Raw genomic sequence first — 12,270 nt, forward strand, 5'->3', positions numbered from 1 at the left:
ATATGTGATCTCCTCTGGACTGGAGTGAGGTTCAGCTGAGTTTAGTATGGGATATGAGGCAAAGACAGAGAAAGAAAAACAACAGCCTGCTGAACATATTCGTGTCTATTCTGTTTTACTTTCACTTACCCTTTGCGAGCATGTGTGTTCTACAGCAGCCTCTAGAGTACACAATGCACAATGCAATTGCAAGTTCAAAACACTACAACACAACATTCATCCCCTTCTTAGTAAATGAGAGACATAGCATGTTTCAATGGTTTAAACATAATTAGTTCATCTCATAACGTAGTCACATAAGTATGGTGGACGTTTTCTCTCATGCGTAGGATATTGTTTGACATCAGGTGTAGTATCATTTGACTCATGTTCTTCATCTGAGATGCTGGTGTTGGAATTGGATTCAATGCTTTGAACAATGCCACAGATCAGTCGTGATCTAATTGAATGGCGGAGCAGGCTCGAGGGGCCGAACGGCCTATTTCTGCTCCAAACCCAGATGACACATTCCTTGTGATGATTTGTGAACCACACTTAGCAGTGACCATTGATCCTTTTGTGTTGGTCACAACAAATGGTTGGCTGTCATAAGGGGTAGTTTGTTTTCCAACATCACCATCACATTTCACAAGTACTTTATCTCCTAGCTTAAAAGAACAAAGAACAAAGAACAGTACAGCACAGGAACAGGCCATTCTGCCCTCCAAGCCACTGCCGATCTTGATGCCTGCCTAAACTAAAACCTCCTGCACTTCCAGGGTCCGTATCCCTCTATTCCTATCCTACACATATATTTGTCAAGATGCCTCTTAAACGTCGCTATCGTACCTGCTTCCACCACCTCCCCCGGCAGCAAGTTCCAGGCACTCACCACCCTCTGTGTAAAAAACTTGCCTCGCACATCCCCTCTAAACTTTGCCCCTCGCACCTTAAATCTATGTCCCCTAGTAACTGACTCTTCCACCCTAGGAAACAGCTTCTGACTATCCACTCTGTCCATGCCACTCATAACTTTGTAAATCTCTATCAGGTCCCCCCTCCACCTCCACTTTCATCAGAACTGGGAGAACTTAGAAATGTTTTAAGTGGGTGAAAGTGGGAAGGGAAGAAAAAGAACAAAAAGAAAGGTCTGTGATAGGATGGAAGACATGCGAGATTAAATGACAAAGGAATTGGTGGGGAAGGCCAAAAGGAGTGGTAATGGGACAAGTAAAGAAACAAAAGGTGTGTCTATGAATGGAAGAATGATGAACAAAGAACAAAGAACAGTCCAGCACTGAAACAGGTCCTTCGGCCCACCGAGTCTGTGCCGACCATCAACCACCCATTTATACTAATCCTACACTAATTCCATATTCCTACCACATCCCCACCTGTTCCTATATTTCCCTACAACCTACCTATACTAGGGGCAATTTATAATGGCCAATTTACCTATCAACCTGCAAGTCTTTGGCATGTGGGAGGAAACCGGATCATCCGGAGGAAACCCACGCAGACACAGGGAGAACTTGCAAACTCCACAGAGGCAGTACCCAGAATTGAACCCAGGTCGCTGGAGCTGTGAGGCTGCGGTGCTAACAGGTTCTGTATAGCTGCAGCATGACTTGCCAATTTTTAAACTCTATGCCCCGACCGATGAAGGCAAGCATGCCGTATGCCTTCTTTACCACCTTATTCACCTGTGTTGCCACTTTCAGTGACCTGTGGACCTGTACGCCCAGATCTCTCTGCCTGTCCTCAGTGTTCTGCCATTTACTGTATACCTCCCACCTGTATTAGACCTTCCAAAATGCATTACCTCACATTTGTCCGGATTAAACTCCATCTGCCACTTCTCCGCCCAAGTCTCCAACCGATCTATATCCTGCTGTATCCTCTGACAATCCTCATCACTATCCGCAACTCCACCAACCTTTGTGTCGTCCGCAAACTTACTAATCAGACCAGCTACATTTTCCTCCAAATCATTTATAAATACTTCAAACAGCAAAGGTCCCAGCACTGATCCTTGCAGAAAACCACTAGTCACAGCCCTCCATTCAGTCAAGCACCCTTCCACTGCTACCCTCTGTATTCTATGACCAAGCCAGTTCTGTATCCATCTTGCCAGCTCACCTCTGATCCCATGTGACTTCACCTTTTGTACCAGTCTGCCATGAGGGACCTGGTCAAAGGCTTTACTGACATCCGTGTAGACAACATCCACTGCCCTTCCTTCATCAATCATCTTCGTCACTTCCTCAAAAAACTTGAACAGTGGCGCAGTGGTTGGCACCGCCGCCTCACAGCTCCAGGAACCCGGGTTCGATTCTGGGTACTGCCTGTGCGGAGTTTGCAACTTCTCCCTGTGACCGCGTGGGCTTTCACTGGGTGCTCCACTTTCCTCCCACAGCCAAAGACTTGCAGGTTGATAGGTAAATTGGCCATTGTAAATTGCCCCTAGTGGTGGTAGGGAATATGGGATTACTGTAGGGTTAGTATAAATGGGTGGTTGTTGGTCGGCACAGACTCAGTGGGCCGAAGGGCCTGTTTCAGTGTTGTATCTCTAAATAAATAAAATAAGTTAGTGAGACACCTCCTCCCCTTCACAAAACCAAATGGGGTAGCTCTAAATTTCATGATTTGCTCTGCATGTACTTTCATTCTATCCTTCTGTTCTTGATCACATTCATGTACAAAATCACCTCGCATTTACCCTGATTGAACTCCATCTGCCATTTCTCTGCCCAACTCTCCAATCTATCTATATTCTGCAGTATTCTCTGACAGACCCCTTCACTATCTGCTACTCCACCAATCTTAGTGTCGTCTGCAAACTTGCTAATCAGACCACCTATACTTTCCTCCAAATCATTTATGTATATCACAAACAACAGTGGTCCCAGCACGGATCCCTGTGGAACACCACTGGTCACACGTCTCCATTTTGAGAAACTCCCTTCCACTGCTACTCTCTGTCTCCTGTTGCCCAGCCAGTTCTTTATCCATCTAGCTAGTACACCCTGGACCCCATGCGACTTCACTTTCTCCATCAGCCTACCATGGGGAACCTTATCAAACGCCTTACTGAAGTCCATGTATATGACATCTACAGCCCTCCCCTCATCAATCAACTTTGTCACTTCCTCAAAGAATTCTATTAAGTTGGTAAGACATGACCTTCCCTGCACAAAACCATGTTGCCCATCACTGATATGCCCATTTTCTTCCAAATGGGAATAGATCCTATCCCTCAGTATCTTCTCCAGCAGCTTCCCTACCACTGACGTCAGGCTCACCGGTCTATAATTACCTGGTTTATCCTTGCTACCCTTCTTAAACAAGGGGACAACATTAGCAATTCTCCAGTCCTCCGGGACCTCACCCGTGTTTAAGGATGCTGCAAAGATATCTGTTAAGGCCCCAGCTATTTCCTCTCTCGCTTCCCTCAGTAACCTGGGATAGATCCCATCCGGACATGGGGACTTGTCCACCTTAATGCCTTTTAGAATACCCAACACTACCTCCCTCCTTATGCCGACTTGACCTAGAGTAATCAAACATGCTAATCATTAGCTCTGCAGGGTAGCTCAGGTAGTCGTGTGCACATAGGACGTGCAAAGATGAGTGTAGCAAGAGGTTTTCCAGTAGTCATAGAGAGATACAGCACCGAAACAGGCCCTTCGGCCCACCGAGTCTGTGCCGATCCATTTATACTAATCCTACATTAATCCCATTTCTCCCCTCCCACATCCCCTCAATTTTCCTACCACCTACCTACACTAGGGGCAATTTTTACAATGGCCAATTTACCTATTAACCCACAAGTCTTTAGCACGTGGGAGGAAACCGTAGCACCCGGAGAAAACACACGCGGCCACAGGGAGAACTTGCAAACTCCAGACAGGCAGTACCCAGAACCGAACCCAAGTCACTGGAGCTGTGAGGCTGCAGAGCTAGCCACTGTGCCACTGTGCCGCTCCTCAGTCGAATGAGATGCCACTGTGTAATTAGGAAGAAAATTATATCGCTCCAAGCTTCCATGACTTGCTCTCAGCTGTCACTGTAAGTATCACTTTTTTCAAGGTTTGCATAAATCTTTCAACTTCACCATTAATTCTTGGCCAATGGGATATGAATTCTGATGAGTGAACCCTAGGTAGTTTGCAAATTTACTGAACTCATCGCTGTTGAATTGGGGTCCATTGTCACTTCTTACCTTTTGAGGAATTCCAAACAAGGTGAAGATCTGATCAAGCTTTGAGATGACTGCATTTGTTGAAGTTGACATAACTAATTTCACGATTGGGAATCTGCTTTAGTGGTCTGTGACAACAAGTTGGTGTTCGCCGGTGGGCAAATCTGCAAAGTCAACACTAACTTTGATCCAATGTCCTGGAGGTAGTTTGGACATCTCAAGAGGATCATGAAGATTTGGCATTATGATTGCTTGAGATGGCAAACACGGATTGATTTTGTGTTCTACCATGCAGTTAGTTCCTTTGAATCCATACCTTTTCCCTAAGGATTTGTTTGGTTTTGACTATTCCCTGATGTCCTTCATGTGCTATATTGACAGCACATTCCCTCAATGAGTGTGGAATGACAATACAGTTGATGCATAATACGAGCTCAGATGTGGTTGTAACAGAGAGCTCATTTCGCAAAGTGAAGACCTTGTAGTGTGTGAGCGATTTTGTTTCTAGATGCTTTCTCGCTCATGTCTTTTCAGTTTTGTGATTCCATAGCCTTCATACATAGTTGCAAAGCCTCATTTGTTTTGTTGCTGTTTTGACGTCAGCTAGTTTTAGCGACTCTGGCACCGCGTTTATGCTAATGTAGTCAAGATGTTGTTCGATTCGAGTGGGTGGTTTGCTATGTGGATTGGTTGAACAAGCTCTCTCGTGGTCTATGATTGGTTATTGCTTTAAATTCGCATCCATATAGATAGAGTTGAAAGTGTAAGATACCCCATGTGATTGAGAGTGCTTCTCTCTGTTAGTGAAAACCGTTGCTCTACGGAGTTAGTGATCTCCTTGCCATCGCAATGATTGATGGGTTACCTGTCTTGTCTTTCTGTACGAGAACTGCACCTAAGCTTGCATCCACAACTATCTGGGTGGTTTCCCCAGGGTCGGAATAGGCATTTGTGCAACTTGCCGACCAATGTCGTTTGATCTGGTTTCCTACTCGTTTGTGTGATGTAGTCCATTCCCAATTGGTTGTCTCTTTTGTCAGATCGCATCGGAGAGCAGATAACGTAGCGAGGTCAGGAATGAAATGACTGCAGTATGTGACGAGTCCTAGCAGACTCCAGACTTATTGCACATTTGTAGGATCTGCAGCATTTGCAATGGCTTCAACTTTCAGTGGATCTGGTGATGCTCTTCACCACTGAACACTTGACTGAAGAATTCAATTCTGCTTTCATTAAACAAGAAATTGTCTTTGTTCAAAGTGAGGTTAAATTCTTTGAGGCATTGTTTAGGTATGCATGTAGGCGTGTCTCGAAACATTGAAACATAGAAAATAGGAGCAGGAGTAGGCCATTCGGCCCTTCGAGCCTGCTCCGCCATTCATTATGATCATGGCTGATCATCCAACTCAGTAACCTGTTCCCACCTTCGCCTCATACCCTTTGATCCCTTTTAACCCAAGAGCTGTATCTAACTCCTTCTTGAAAACATACATGTCGGCATGTCTCGAAACATAGAAACATAGAAAATAGGAGCAGGAGTAGACCATTCAACCCTTCAAACCTGCCCTACCATTCAATAAGATCATGGATGATCCGTCCCAGGCCTCAACTCCTCTTTTGGGCCTGCTCCGCATAACCCTCAACTCCCCAAGATTTCAAAAATCTATCTACCTCCTCCTTAAATACATTTAGTGACCTAGCCTCCACAACTCTCTGAGGTAGATAATTCCAGAGATTCACAACCCTCTGATAGAAGAAATTCCTTTGCATCTCAGTTTTAAATGTGTGACCCCTTATTCCATGTAACTATGTCTCCGAGTTCGAGACTCCCCCACCATTGGAAGCATATTCTCAACATCTACTCTGGCAAGCCCCCTTAGAACCTTACATGTTTCAATAAGATCACCTCTCATTCTTCTAAACTCCAATGAATAAACCTGTTTAGCCGTTCTTGATAAGACAACCCCTTCATCCCAGGAATCAGCCTAGTGAATCTTTTCTGAACTGCCTCCAATGCTAGTATATCCTTCCTTAAATATGGGGACCAAAACTGTATGCAGTACTCCAGGTGTGGCCTCACCAACACCCTGTACAGTTGTAACAAGACTTCCCTATTTTTAAACTCTAACCCCCTAGCAATAAAGGTCAAAATTCCATTTGCCTTCTTAATTACTTGCTGCACCTGCATGCTAACTTTTTTGTGTTTCATGTACAAGAACACCCAGATCCCTCTGTACTGCAGTATTTTGTAATCTTTCTCCATCTAAATAATAATCTGCCTTTTTATTCTTCCGACAAAGTGGATGACCTCATACTTTCGTACATTGAACTCCATCTGCCAAGTTTTTGCCCATTCACTTAACCTATCTGTATCCCTTTGCAAATTCTTTGTGTCCTCATCACAACATGCCTTCCCACCTATTTTTGTATCATCAGCAAATTTGGATACACTACGCTCTGTCCCTTCCTCCAAGTTATTAATATAGTTAGTAAATAGTTGAGGTCCTAGGACCGATCCCTGTGGTACCCCACTAGTTACGGCTTTCCAACCTGAAAAAGGCCCATTAATCCTGACTCTCTTTCTTCTGTGTGTTAGCCAATCCTCAATCCATGCCAACACATTACCACCAATACCCTGAGCTCTTATTTTGTGCAATATCCTTTTATGTGGCACCTTATCGAATTCCTTCTAAAAATCCAAATACACTACATCTACCAATTCCCCTTTATCCCTCAGCTTGTTATATTCTCAAAGAACTCTAACAAATTTGTCAAACATGATTTCCTTTTCATAAAACCATGTTGGCTCTGTTTGATTGCATTATGTTTTTCTAAATGTCCTGCTATTTCTTCCTTAATAATGGACTCTAGCGTTTTTCCAATGACAGATATTAAGCTAACTTCTCTATAGTTTCCTGCTTTCTGTCTCCCTCCTTTCTTGAATAGGGGCATCACATTAGCAGTTTTCCGGTATCCTACCGGAATCCAGTGAGTTTTGGTATATTATGACCAATGCTTCCACTATCTCTGCAGCCATTTCTTTTAAAATCCTTGGATGCAGGCCAGCAGGTCCTGGCACCTTGTCTGCCTTTAGTCCCATCAGTTTGTCAAGCACCTTTTCCCTTGTGATAGAGATTGTTACAGGTTCCTCCCTCCCATTTACACCTTGCTCATCTATTATTGTTGGGATGTTTATAGTGTCCTCCACCATGAAGACCAATGGAAAATATGGGTTTAAATTATCTGCCATTTCCCTGTTCCCTGTTATTAATTCCCCAGTCTCATCCTCTAAGGGTCCCACACTTACTTCAGCTACTCTCTTCCTTTTTATATACCCGTAGAAGCTCTTACTGTTTGTTTTTATATTTCTTGCCAATTTACTCTCATAATCAATTTTCTCCCTCTTTATTAGTTTTTTAGTCATCCGCTGTTGGTTCCTAAAAAATTCCCAATCCTTTGGCCTACCACTGGTTTTCGCTGCCTAGTACACCTTTGTTTTTGATTTGATACTCTCCTTAACTTCTTTTGTTATCCATGGGTGATTCATCATTCTCATCGAGTCCTTCCTACTGACCAGAATAAATGTTTGCTGAGTGTTATGAAATATCTGCTTAAAAGTTTGCTCATCTACTGACTTTCCATTTAGTCTATTTTCCCAGCCCACTTTAGACAACTCTTTCTTCATACCTCTGTAATTGCCCTTGTTTAAGTTGAAGACACTGGTTTGAGACCCGAGTTGCTCACCCTCAAACTGAATTTGAAATTCTACCATGTTGCTAAATTGACTCCAAAGTTGAGCCTCTTGTATCGAAAAAGACCGATGTGAGTAAGATATCTCGATTCTTCTGCAAGCTTGATTTGATGGTAGCCTGCATTGAGGTCAGGTTCAGCATAGTACCATTTAGTACCATTCACTTTCTCTATGATGTCATTGACTGTTGGTATCAAGTTGGTTTCTCCTTGTATGACTTGGCTTGGTGATCGCATATCAATGCAGATTCTAATCTGGTTCTTAAAAGCAAAATACTGCAGATGCTGGAAATCTGAAATAAAAACAATAAAAGCAGGAAATGCTCAGCAGGTTTGGCAGCATCTGTGGAGAGAGAAGCAGAGTTAACGTTTCAGGTCAGTTCTGAAGAAGGGTCACTGACCTGAAACGTTAACTCTGCTTCTTTCTACACAGATGCTGTCAGACCTGCTGAGTATTTCCAGCTTTTCTTGTTTCTAATCTGGTTCTCTCTCTTGGATTTCTTGATGACATGTATGGGTGAGACCCAAGAGGCAGGCTCATCCCCAACTTTCTCAATAATGTCAAGTAAGTGTTGATGTTCCTTCTCTGTCTGCTTCCTGACATGAAATGCTATTTGTTGATGGGCAACTAGGGGAACGATAGGGTCTACATGCAGCTTGCATGTAACACCCTTCAGTTTTCCAATACTTTTGAAACGATCAGCATACACTTTGCTCAGGCATAAGTGTCTCAAAGATATCTTCTAATTCTTCACCTCCATGTAGAAGCAAGGCATTTTTCTTTGTATCAACTGTGATTGTGAAAGCTGCCATTGCATCTTTGAACCATTTTTGCCAATGTAGGGATACAGAGGATGGCTCTGAATGCACTTCAAAGGTAGTAGATTTGGCACAGACAACACCAAACTGATCAGCAACACAGTGATCACATTCTTTTCACAGGAACCTTCTCTGCAACGATCGGCGATTAGATGCTTTATTTGATTGGATGGTTATTTTAGAGAGATCAGTGTGTGAGTATACACTGTACAAGCTTCTTGTGTGTCACTCAACACAGTCTGCCACTGAAAATGCTGTCTGTAAAAGTAGACAAAAGCTTCCAAAATTTTCATACCTGAAAGCGATGTTTTTGTTTTTTCACTATCCCTTGCTATTACCTCGCCGCCATTGTGATGTCCTCAGAACTGGAGAACTGGACTGATGTTTAGCTGAGTTTAGTCTAGGATATGTGGCAAAGACAGAGAGACAAAGACAGGAGGCTGCTGAACATAATGATTCTTTATTCTGTTTTAGTTTCACTTTCCCTTTGCTAGTATATGTGTTGTTTAGTAGCCTATAGAGTACACAATGCACAATGCAATTGCAATTTCAAAGCTCTACAAAACTACACCAGATCCTCCAGCTCACCCTCATACATATGCCAATGCTTCCAGCCTCACACAAACCTCACGCTGCCTCCATATACCGCCAGCTACTCAGTTATGGCAGGCACAACCCAGATACAACCCTACATACCCTACACAACCATGAACATTCTGTCCTCTCTCTTGCAGGACAAGGTGGCATACAATAACAAGGAGAAAAATATTGCTAGCAAGCACAAGGATGCCTGCATCTCCTGAGACCAATGAGGAGCTGGTCCTCTGCATCGTGATGCCAGCTGCAATGGATCCCGCAGCATCCGATATCATGAAGAACATGAAGGATGATGACATCTTCCAGCCTTATGCCCCTTCATAGTTCTCGGTACGCACTCATCCTGCTATCACACATAATGAGCAAACTGCAGATAGTATGACCATGGACCTTCTGCTTCCCACCCCAACACCCCTGTCCTCACACCAATCTTCCCCTTCTGTGTTGTTGCTTTTAGATAGAACAAAGAACAGTACAGCACAGGAACAGGCCATTCGGCCCTCCAAGCCACTGCCGATCTTGATGCCTGTCTAAACTAAAACCTTCTACACTTCTGGGGACCGTATCCCTCTATTCCCATCCTATTCATGTATTTGTCAAGATACCTCTTAAATGTCGCTATCATACCTGCTTCCATCACCTCCTCTGGCAGCAAGTTCCAGGCACTCACCACCCTCTGTGTAAAGAACTTGCCTTGCACATACCCTCTAAACTTTCCCATCGCACCTTAAACCTATGTCCCCTAGTAACTGACTCTTCCACCCTGGGAAAAAGCTTCTGACTATCCACTCTGTCCATGCCACTCATAACTTTGTAAACCTCTATCATGTCGCCCCTCCACCTCCGTCGTTCCAGTGAAAACAATCCGAGTTTATCCAACCTCTCCTCATAGCTAATGCCCTCCAGACAACATCCTGGTCAACCTCTTCTGTACCCTCTCCAAAGCCTCCACCTCCTTCTGGTAGTGTGGCGACCAGAATTGCACGCAATATTCCAAGTGTGGCCTAACTAAGGTTCTGTCCAGCTGCAGCATGACTTGCCAATTTTTATACTCTATGCCCCGACCGATGAAGGCAAGTATGCCGTATGCCTTCCCTTCATCGGTCGGGGTACAGAGGATAAAAATACCCTAGATACCCCAAATACCAATGGAGTATAAAAATACCCTAGATACCCAAGAACTGCCACCTGCTCAGCCAAGGAGTAAGGAGGAAGGGAGAGAACAACAGCACAGCACTTGATCTGACACTGGCAGCCACGAGCTCAGGCACTGGCATTGCATTTACCTTGGAGGCCAGCATAGTGTTGGGATCAGCACATGGTGAGTCACTGGGCATGACAGAGCTGCAAGCAGACCAGGGGTAAAGATGGTAAGTTTGCCAGCTCACTGGAAGTCAAAATGGCTGACAAATACTGCTACGTAGGACTCAGATGAAAACCTCGATTGGGTGGTATACAGGACAGTACTGAATGGACATGCACATGGGATGCTGTCTGCCTGACAGCCTCCTGTCACTGTTAAGGAACATGGCGGAGTCCGGCTCCAATTTGGCAGAGGGTATGTCATGGAGCTTGCCCTCTTTGCATCCTCTGTTCCCATGTGCTTTAATTTTACACGCTAATCTCTTATGTGGGACTTTGTCGAAAGCCTTCTGAAATTCCAAATAAACCACATCCACTGGCTCCCCCTCATCAACTCTACTAGTTACATCCTCAAAGAATTCTAGTAGATTTGTCAAGCATGATTTCCCTTTCATAAATCCATGCTGACTCTGCCCGATTCTACAATTTGTTCTCTAAGTGCTCCGCTATAAAATCTTTGATAATGGACTCTAGAATTTTCCCCACTCCCAACGTCAGGCTGACTGGTCTATAATTCCCTGCTTTCTCTCTACCTCCCTTTTTAAATAGTGGGGTTACATTAGCTATCCTCTAATCTGTAGGACCTGAAACGTTAACACTGCTTCTCTCTCCACAGATGTTGCCAGATTTGCTGAGTACTTCCAGCATTTCTTGTTTTTTATTGCAGAGCGCATCTTACTGTTTCAGACTTCTTCTTGTAAGAGTGGCCACGCAGGCATTGCCTGGAGCTGCATTGTCCAATTTTAGTATCCTGGCATCACATCAGCCAGATGGGCTGTGTGACACCAGGATGGCACTATTTCCATGTGTTCAGGTGCACACAAGGGCACAGCTGTGTGTCTGCTTATCAAAGATGAATGCCAGACAGACCATGCAGGTAGCTTCCCGCCCCCAATGAATGAAGGTAAGTACGTGTAGTGTCGCTAGAAGTGGCACACATGAGTGAACTTTGTGGCCTCAGTTTGTAGAAATTGACATTTTTTTCCATTCCTCATGGCACATCCTGTTCATACTTGGAATTGTTTTTGTTACATTTCTCTGCAGCTTCTCCAGTGCTTACATATTCCTTTTGTAACATGACATCTAGGAATGTACACAGTGCTCTAAGTGTTGCCTTGACCAAAACTGAGTGCAACTTCCACATAACTTCTTCTTCACTGTTCTGGCTATATATTTCAGCATTAATTTAGCTGGTTTAATTAATTCATCAGAAGAAACAGATTTATGGTGTTTGGCAACAGAACCAGCCGCAACATGAGGAAAAACATTTTTACGCCATGAAGTGATTAGGATTTGGAATATACTGCCCGATAGGATGCCCGGTGCAGATTCAATTGGAACTTTCAAAAGGGAATGGAAAAATACTTGAAGGAGAAACAATTGCAGTTATATGGGGAAAGGGCAGGGGAGTGGGACTAACTGGATTTCTCTTTGAAAGAGCCAACGCAGTCTCGATAGTACTATTCTATGCTTCGATTATATGATCGCTTTATCTGCTATTCCTAGGTCCCTTTCTGAGTTAAGCTGGTAAGAAACTAATCGATTCACTTTATACTCACATC

Source organism: Heterodontus francisci, chromosome 13 (genome assembly GCF_036365525.1).
Source record: "Heterodontus francisci isolate sHetFra1 chromosome 13, sHetFra1.hap1, whole genome shotgun sequence".
NCBI classification, from domain to species: Eukaryota; Metazoa; Chordata; class Chondrichthyes; order Heterodontiformes; family Heterodontidae; genus Heterodontus; species Heterodontus francisci.